Source organism: Strongylocentrotus purpuratus, unplaced genomic scaffold, assembly GCF_000002235.5.
Source record: "Strongylocentrotus purpuratus isolate Spur 01 unplaced genomic scaffold, Spur_5.0 spur5_scaffold_8, whole genome shotgun sequence".
In the NCBI taxonomy this organism is placed as follows: Eukaryota; Metazoa; Echinodermata; class Echinoidea; order Camarodonta; family Strongylocentrotidae; genus Strongylocentrotus; species Strongylocentrotus purpuratus.
The window spans coordinates 5809614-5819437 of record NW_022145614.1 but is presented as its reverse complement, the minus strand read 5'-3'; the positions used below and the strand labels follow the sequence as shown (position 1 = coordinate 5819437).

Sequence of the window (9824 nt, the reverse complement as noted above, 5' to 3'; positions counted from 1 at the left end):
TATAACTATTTAGGAAAGATATGAACAAAGCGCGTTTCATTGTATTTATCATTATCAATTTGTAAAGGTTGCGATCATAACATTCAGAGAATGTGGTATTTACCTTAGGATTTTTCATGAAAAAAGGGAGAAAGTAGATTACTAATTCCATTTTGTTAATCATGAACAATGTCTATATGGTTGATCGTGAATTAGGAAACATGCTAATGAGCATAGAATTTAATAATTACATTTATCGATCATGTCGTACATGATAAGCAATATCCTGGTATGTTGTACTCTTTCGTGATCTCAAGCATGAAAGACACACTTGCACTCTTTGGAATATTGATTCACTATCGAACAATGAGTTCAATATTATAAATGTCCTATAGTTGTAAACAGAAATATTAGAAATATCAATATTTAGAATGTAGGTCAGTACGATGAGGGCTTGATAGTATGACGTCATAATGATGTGATCATGTGACAATCATTAACCGATGATGAGTGTATAGTATATGCAGTAATCGATGCATGTCACAGTTCAAGTTAACCTCGAATAGGGTAGATGAATTTTTACAAAATATATATTTTTAAATTCCTTGCTTGAAAGTTAGTCCAGAAGGTGATGAAAAGCAAGGCTATATAAGTACCGGTGGTGACAATTGTATGAAGTTTCCTCGAAGTGTTTCCTTCAGTGGAAATGAAACATGAATCTACAATTTAGGGTTATTCAATTTCGCAAGATAATCTTTGTATATAGACAAGAACTGACGATGTAATTTTGAATGTTTATTCGGTGACGAGGCGTCACCTAATTCCTCATTGACTCCGAATTTCAATGCTTAGACACAGTCAGACTCTCTACTTATTTGTTAAATGCAAACTCTAATATCAAGAATATGTAATTTCCTGTGAGGAATAGTGTCTTCTTAATTCACTGTTAGGCAGTCTTTATGTGTCCGTAAACTGGCTCGTGAATAAGGAGTCATAACGATTCTGCTTATTCGGTTAATGTCACAAGTGTATCATTTGGATTGCGCGTGATGTCATACTAGCGCTGACTAGCTAAGGGTGAAAAGAAAAATAATGCAGCCGTGTAGTTGATAAGACAAGTGCAGTTGCCCCCTAGTGCAATTACCATTATGAGTTTGATACTCAAGTTTTCCTTCCAATAAAAGTCTATTTTCTACACAGTCCTCTAAATCAACATCATTCGCTTGAAATAATACTGACTCTAGCCCACTGCAGACGAAATTGATTTTGTCGCAGCACGAGAAACACATTTCCTGTCTCTTATTGCAGTGGTCTCTCAATTGACACTTGCTACGAGTTACTTGACAGCATCGGAAAATTTGGACATCCCAATAAAGTTCTTTTCGCAGGGCAATATCGTAAATATCACGAGTTATTGATCAAATAGCTGACAACTTCTCGCTGCCTATAAAAATTTGATCGGAGTATGTTCGGTTTCCAGCTGTCCTGTATGGCCTTAAGCTGAGCTGTGCACGCGCGCGTCGGCCTATGAAACCTAATGGCGGCTATTGATTGTGCGCTGTCATTGTAGAACGCGCGTGCTACATGATCGCTACCTATTGCTGAAGATGACTGGAGGGATGCCTAAAAATGATTGTAAAACTTCTCGAGAGGGGCAGAAGGGGAGGAATAGCAACTAGGACAGAATATCTTCTTTCAATCACATACAGCACTACAATGATGAGGTATTTAATCAGACACATTTCAAGATGATTCAACATTCCCCCCCCTCTCTCTCTCTCTGACGCACAAATCCTTTCTGTGTCACGATGAGTGTAGTTTGTGTATGTACAAACATATCTGATAAAACTTACTTTTATTAGTTCTACCTTTACTTCTATTCTATTTTTCTACTACTACTACTACTACTACTACTACTACTACTACTACTACTACTACTATACTACTACTACTACTACTACTACTACTACTACTACTGCTATTACTACTACTACTATTACTACTACTACTACTACTACTACTACTACTACTACTACTACTACTACTTTTACTACTACTACTACTACTACTACTACTACTACTACTACTTTTACTACTACTCCTACTACTACTACTACTACTACTACTACAACTACTACTACTACTACTACTACTACTACTACTACAACTACTACTACTACTACTACTACTACTTCTACTACTACTACTACTACTACTGCTACTACTAACACGATCGCATAGCTTTTCGAAAAATCAACCCAGGGCAATTTAAAAAGCACTGTCTATCACCTTTTGAATTGTGCGAACATTGCAATGACATAAACCGAACATGATTTCCATGGAATACAAAAGAGGGTATTGAAACAGCCCTTGAATTGAATTTTCGAAAGTCTTGCTACAGTCTTTCCTTTTATTTTCCTATCTAAGTCACTTATTTTTCGTCAATCCTCCATTCTGTCGTTCTATATTTCAAGAACGTCTCGGAACCCTCTCTCTGAGGAAATCTTTAACTCCATGATTCACACATTACCCGGAGAGGAACTCGGACATCGCTCCCGTGTCTCGGGCTTGGGATCACCCAAGGCTTTCAGGCCGCTCTCTCCGCACCTCACCGCTCTTCTGTGAAAACAAAAACGTGTTCAATTATTCAATTACACCGATTAACGATTTCCAGTCGCTTGTACGATGGGTGTTTCTGACAAGTTTACGCGCTAACCACGGATTTAAATAAGTGCGTACCCCTATACCCGAGCTGCAGATGAGCCCTTCGGTAATGCCCTCCCCACACCGCCCCTTCCCCTTCCCCACTCTCTCCTTCTTCCCGCCTTTTAATTCCTTAAACTATATCACGTGATCCTTGTCTTGGGCTCTCAATACATTCAGAGATAATGTTACATTGATTCAGCTTACATCATCTACAAGCCTCCTACCGCCATGTTACAAGGCGTAATTGAAATAAGCCCTCAGTAGTGGATTAGGACTCATCGGTGGTTATCCTCGAAAAGAACCAACTTTAGGCCAGGTCTGAAAAATAAAATGTATGTGTCAATATTCATGACTTTTTTCTATTGATAGCATATCATTTCAATTCATTACTATTTTTTAAGAGTTCGTTTACAGAGCTACATTGACCACATAAATACAAAGTGGTAAGACTGACATTTGAGGTTCCATTATAAAGCGGACTATGTTAAACAGAGGGTTGCGAAATAATTGAATAAGCTTATATAGGTATCAGTTGTGAATGGATTTGAAAAAAATATAACAAACATAATTTGACGGTGGCGGACGTCTTAGAAAAATTAAAGAGAAGAGCGGACGACATGCTTCTTTCTCGAAGGAGATGACGTGAATGCATCTTAAACAAAAGCACGGATTTTACATGTTATTCAATTAGCTGTTAATACACGAAAATAACGATTTTGTTATAGTTTAGAACTATCTTTCAAAAGCATGCAACTACATTTTAGTTAATTATACCTACACATATCATACTACGTATCACCGCTTCATCTTCTGCTCCTCATCAACCATATGTGATATGCATTGCACGCTTGTTAAGTCACAGTATGATTATAAAAGAGACTTGTCGAGTTCATTGTCTGTCTCATTGTGATTTAACCAAGTGCAGTGCATATCACTAATGCACGTGATTAAGAAATATATTATTTTTTGTATAAGATGGGTCTACAATATAAGTATAAAGTCGAAAAATTGACGTTTTTTATCACCAAACGGCACTCACTGCGTGCATAGTAAAACTTAATGGAAGCACATGTGATCAATTTTGACGCTTCTCATTGGCTACATTTTTGAACCTATTTAATAACCTTACCTTTTTGTTACTGTATATTAAAACACAAGTTGACAAACAAATAACATTAATAGGCCTAGATGAATAAAAGAAGAAATTATCAAATGAAATATAAATGAACGATGAAATAAATGTATAGTTATTAAAAAAGTGTTCGTAATGCTCAATATAACAATATCAGTCTCTTTTGTAAGAACCCTTTTTTGTGTCTGGGGGTTATCGAGGCTAATAATGACATCATCCTATATGTAAGTCGGCGCATGCGCACGTGTGGGTTGGTTTGACAGTGAATACGACTGATGGTGATTACGGTGATAACCCGAGGCCGAGTGATAGCGAACGAGGCTGAGCGATGTCGCGCACACATTCACGGGCGCGATCGGCCAGGGCGCTGTGTGTGTATACGCGTGTGCAGTAGGCCGTTTACGCCCGGTCGATGAACACTCATATCTAGCGAAAGCTTTAATGGACAGCCGGAGTAAGAGGAGAGGAGGTAGCCCAAGGCTCACGGGCAGTGCGTATGACACCTCGACCCCTCTCCCCGCCTCCCTTCCCCGCCTTCTCTTATTCTCACTCTCCATCCGTCTTTCCCAACCTAACGCGGGGAGAGGCGCGACTAGCCTCGTTTAGCCTACTTTCTTACGAAGATGTAGACCTATTATTAAAGATGGAATCCTCTATTGCGTATTGTGCCATGCCGTCGTTATAATTTCATGCTCTAGATCTTCGCAATGCATTGCCATTTCTTTCCGACAATCATTGAAACTAAATTCTTAATTTAGAAATCACGAATTTGTATAAGTTTTAGGAATATTTGATCGGGTTAGAGAACTCTGTGGCACGCGCCGTTTCGTTTTGCAAACGGTAAAAGCGACGGAGTTCTTTGAAACCTTGCGGCATTCCACTCTGAATAATGCAAATTTGTAATTAAAATCATCGGAAGTTTAATGAGAAATGTTCATTTAGTGTTTATTGGTGGTAATAGTTCTGTTTTTTAAAGAATCAATTCAAAAATTAAAGGACCATTTATGTGCATTAAATCGTGAAACAAAGGAAGAGTAATGAAGAAATTCATCACTAGTTTGGCGCCATTATAATGTTATCATAATGGTCGCAATGATAACAGAAACGCCTGTGATGTTTATAATGATAAATCACCAATTACTTGAAATACATATAGTCAAGAATGAAGATTTGACAATGAATTCTAAAAGCAAGGTGAATCAACAGAAGAGTTAGACCCGGGATTTAGACCACGATCAAGACAGTTGTGTGGTGTTTTGTTTTTGTTTCGGAAGAGAAGATAGAATACAGGAGCACATCTACACATGTATAATCATAGAATCTATTAAACAATTTTGCTTTTATAGATGTTACACAGGCTTCCTATGCCTGCGCCGGTTCAATTAATTAAGATTAGTAAACACGGAGATCCATTAAAATACATAAGTCTGAAACATATATTTTGTGCCAATGATAATTCCAAAGAGGTATTTATTAATATTCAGTGTCAAAGGTACACCGATAATAAATTCCCAGTGTGACAACTGGCATTTCGATTTCAAACAAACAATTCTTACAAAAACAGCTACATGCAAAGCTTAACAATGTATCGTACAGGTACAATAAATGATAGAAAAGGAGCAAAGTAAACTACACTATACAGTAGAAAAATATCAATGAATAGAAGAAAAGAATAGATGTTCATATAAAGTACAAATGATAAAACACGAGTCGTTCGTCAGTAAGCACTAAATACATCGATCAGGCGAAGAGCGTTGTCTGAACAACGACAGCAGTCCCAACTCTTGTCCCGAGGGAAATGGAAGTGGAACCATGGTGGAACCATGGTGGAACTCTGTTAAGAAACAAAATCAAGGCAGGTCTTAAAAAGCTGCGACATAGTAACTTCTGGGGGAAGTTACATCACACGTCTATCTGCCTTGAAGTCTAAACTTGCTCTCCTACTTAATTAATAATAATTCTTCTTTATATGGAACACAGTAATTCAACAAGAGTATTTATCGTCTTACAAGTAGTTATTGGGCTATCACTAAACTATCTAATCAAAAGTATTTTACAATGACTAAAATATCTATAAATAGGTCTGGCTTGTGGAAAGTGGTATCTTAATTCATACACAGTCACAACCATCTTGTATCAAAAGTTAAGGGACAAACACATGAAAATATAACAATGGGTTTTCCAACGTAAGGAGAATCACACTAAACAATATCATACAATTAATTCAAATTGCATTAGGAACTTGTGATATCTCTATAATTTACTAGAATAGAACATGAATATACTTTTAGGAAGGTGAGTGTTCGCTTACCTGTTAAGAAACAAAATCAAGGCAGGTCTTAAAAAGCTGCGACATAGTAACTTCTGGGGGAAGTTACATCACACGTCTATCTGCCTTGAAGTCTAAACTTGCTCTCAACGAGAAAGCCAATCTTTCTTCCAAACCAGGCAAACAACCCCACTATTCCCTATCCCCAAGACAAAGGGAGTACCAGTAAATGTATCCACTGGTCATTCATTGTTTATGTACTCTACGCATTAGGGAAGTGGTCTGGGTTTTGACATAAACAAGGCCTATAGGACAGGGGTATCTTTGTTCCCATCTCTTTGTTTCACCAGTAGCATATACCAAAGAGGTGATCTTAATAAAAACATAGTTTAAAGGTACACTTTAAATAGGGGTTCAACAATTTAAAGTAATATAAGCTTACTCAAAAATAGAAAATAGGTTTACTCAAAAATATAGAATATACCTTAATAAACAGGGTCTGACACTCTCCCCTCCTAGAATCATGGCGTCCCGACATCTTTAATTACAAGTTAATACAATAATAAATTTCCGCAGACTTCAGAGGACAGAGAGAGATTAACCAATCTCATACTTTCCTACCTAGATGGCAAGATGTAATTCTCTGTAGATGACCTCAACATTGGGTACACCTCTTCGGTCAAACACCGCATCCAGCCAAATGATTCCTCCTGCCACTATGCTTCATTCTTGGGTAGAATGAGCTTCACCCGAAAGGTGGTGGCAATGAAGGATATCATTGGTTTGGTGCTAGTACTTGTGAAAAACTTGTAAAATAAAAATAACCAGTGCCAGCGTTGTCATCTCTGACTGAACGCAAACCTAATTGTCAGTGTGAAAATGCAGATGGGCCTCGATGATGTATGGAACTTCTGATTCCACCTGCACCAAACACGAACAGGTCGTCATGGATTCCAAGTGACGGTGCGCTAACTTTTTGTGATAACAATAAGCAGATATGCATATCACTTGGGATCGACCTAGTGTCCATAAGGCACTCATAGGGCACACACTCCGTCAACCTCAGCCCAGACAGTGAATTGGGTACCCACTACTAGTGCGGCTGGAGATTTATCAGATGTGGCCTGATGAGATGGCGTCATCTGCAAACTCATAATTGCAGATCGCCTTATGGAACTCTTCTTAGGTTTATCTTTGGCCACCTGTTCGGCCAGAAACTCCAATAGCTCTGCCTTAAACTTAGGATTAGAGTCAGACATTTTTTAAAAAGATTATAAAGCTAAACTATTCAAAAACAGGGTTAACAAAATAGTTTAAAATATTAAGGTGCCTAAATATACTATTTATAACACCAATCAGGATTCTAGAACGTGCTAATTATTATATAGAAAACAAAAATAATCAATGATGAAAATATTGATATAGTAAAATAGAAACCACAGTAACAACTAAGCTGGACAAGCTACCCCTTGTTTACTGTTACGCCTGTCAGTAGTAGGGCTGCTACTGATTTGACCTGAACAACAGCAACAAAAATTGATTAGGTCACACTTCAAATTATTAAGACCACTTTCAAATATACGCTATGTCCAACTTAGTGTTTTACAAGTTGTGGCAATCAACAACAACTATTATACACAGAATATTGTTAATCTCGATCTTCTAAGCAAGGAGAGATACTTAATTAAAAGCAATGAAAAAGGTATTTTCCTTTTGGGAAAAACAACTAATATTTTCCAAGAAAATTTAACATCCGGGCAGTGCCTCCATTTGTTACACAGGCTTCCTATGCCTGCGCCGGTTCAATTAATTAAGATTAGTAAACACGGAGATCCATTAAAATACATAAGTCTGAAACATATATTTTGTGCCAATGATAATTCCAAAGAGGTATTTATTAATATTCAGTGTCAAAGGTACACCGATAATAAATTCCCAGTGTGACAACTGGCATTTCGATTTCAAACAAACAATTCTTACAAAAACAGCTACATGCAAAGCTTAACAATGTATCGTACAGGTACAATAAATGATAGAAAAGGAGCAAAGTAAACTACACTATACAGTAGAAAAATATCAATGAATAGAAGAAAAGAATAGATGTTCATATAAAGTACAAATGATAAAACACGAGTCGTTCGTCAGTAAGCACTAAATACATCGATCAGGCGAAGAGCGTTGTCTGAACAACGACAGCAGTCCCAACTCTTGTCCCGAGGGAAATGGAAGTGGAACCATGGTGGAACCATGGTGGAACTCTGTTAAGAAACAAAATCAAGGCAGGTCTTAAAAAGCTGCGACATAGTAACTTCTGGGGGAAGTTACATCACACGTCTATCTGCCTTGAAGTCTAAACTTGCTCTCCTACTTAATTAATAATAATTCTTCTTTATATGGAACACAGTAATTCAACAAGAGTATTTATCGTCTTACAAGTAGTTATTGGGCTATCACTAAACTATCTAATCAAAAGTATTTTACAATGACTAAAATATCTATAAATAGGTATGGCTTTTTGAAAGAGGTATCTTAATTCATACACAGTCACAACCATCTTGTATCAAAAGTTAAGGGACAAACACATGAAAATATAACAATGGGTTTTCCAACGTAAGGAGAATCACACTAAACAATATCATACAATTAATTCAAATTGCATTAGGAACTTGTGATATCTCTATAATTTACTAGAATAGAACATGAATATACTTTTAGGAAGGTGAGTGTTCGCTTACCTGTTAAGAAACAAAATCAAGGCAGGTCTTAAAAAGCTGCGACATAGTAACTTCTGGGGGAAGTTACATCACACGTCTATCTGCCTTGAAGTCTAAACTTGCTCTCAACGAGAAAGCCAATCTTTCTTCCAAACCAGGCAAACAACCCCACTATTCCCTATCCCCAAGACAAAGGGAGTACCAGTAAATGTATCCACTGGTCATTCATTGTTTATGTACTCTACGCATTAGGGAAGTGGTCTGGGTTTTGACATAAACAAGGCCTATAGGACAGGGGTATCTTTGTTCCCATCTCTTTGTTTCACCAGTAGCATATACCAAAGAGGTGATCTTAATAAAAACATAGTTTAAAGGTACACTTTAAATAGGGGTTCAACAATTTAAAGTAATATAAGCTTACTCAAAAATAGAAAATAGGTTTACTCAAAAATATAGAATATACCTTAATAAACAGGGTCTGACATAGATGTATTACCAAACTTATTTGTTGATTTAAGAGATTTCTCACCCCCTCCAAAGTCCAAACAACAAAACAGCCACTTGTCCATGGTTCTGCGGATTTAATCTTTAACCCGGGATGAACAAGACATGACAAGAAACGCATCCCCGTTACTATGAAGAGTCGTGATTAGTCAGAGCCAGCTCATCTTTTAGCCGAGATATTGTAACCAGGAGATTTAAGCCGAAATCGATAAAACCACATCGATTAGTTACTCGATCTGTTATGCTTGATGAAATTATCGAAAGGCGAGACGAACCCTCGGAAAGCGGTCCGGGGATGATATGATTTCATAATGTAAAGTGTAGCAACCTATGGAGGTGATATATTTCTGTGCTAAACTGACTGGAGTGATTCACGGTGTCAGCCATAATGTCGTTTGTCTTCTTTCTCCCCCTTTTTGAGGGGGGGGGGGGGTGAATTCAGAGAGTAACGTGTCAATCACATGCAAGTGTCAGTTAATGCTTTAGTTTTGGCTTTTTTTTTATTGATCAAAATCCTTGG

General features: G+C 37.4%; 2 long non-coding RNA genes across 2 annotated transcripts; both read right to left on the bottom strand.

Moving 5' to 3' along the window:
* Nucleotides 1-5256: 5256 nt before the first annotated feature.
* On the bottom strand, nt 5257-6981 carry LOC115920200. Its single transcript, XR_004062245.1, has 2 exons — nt 6129-6981; nt 5257-5651 (listed from the first exon to the last, which is right to left on the bottom strand). It is a non-coding gene; the product is annotated as an uncharacterized LOC115920200 (long non-coding RNA).
* Nucleotides 6982-7949: 968 nt separating this feature from the next.
* LOC115920199 lies at nt 7950-9283 on the bottom strand. Its single transcript, XR_004062244.1, has 2 exons — nt 8822-9283; nt 7950-8344 (listed from the first exon to the last, which is right to left on the bottom strand). It is a non-coding gene; the product is annotated as an uncharacterized LOC115920199 (long non-coding RNA).
* Between the last annotated feature and the right edge of the window lie 541 nt (nt 9284-9824).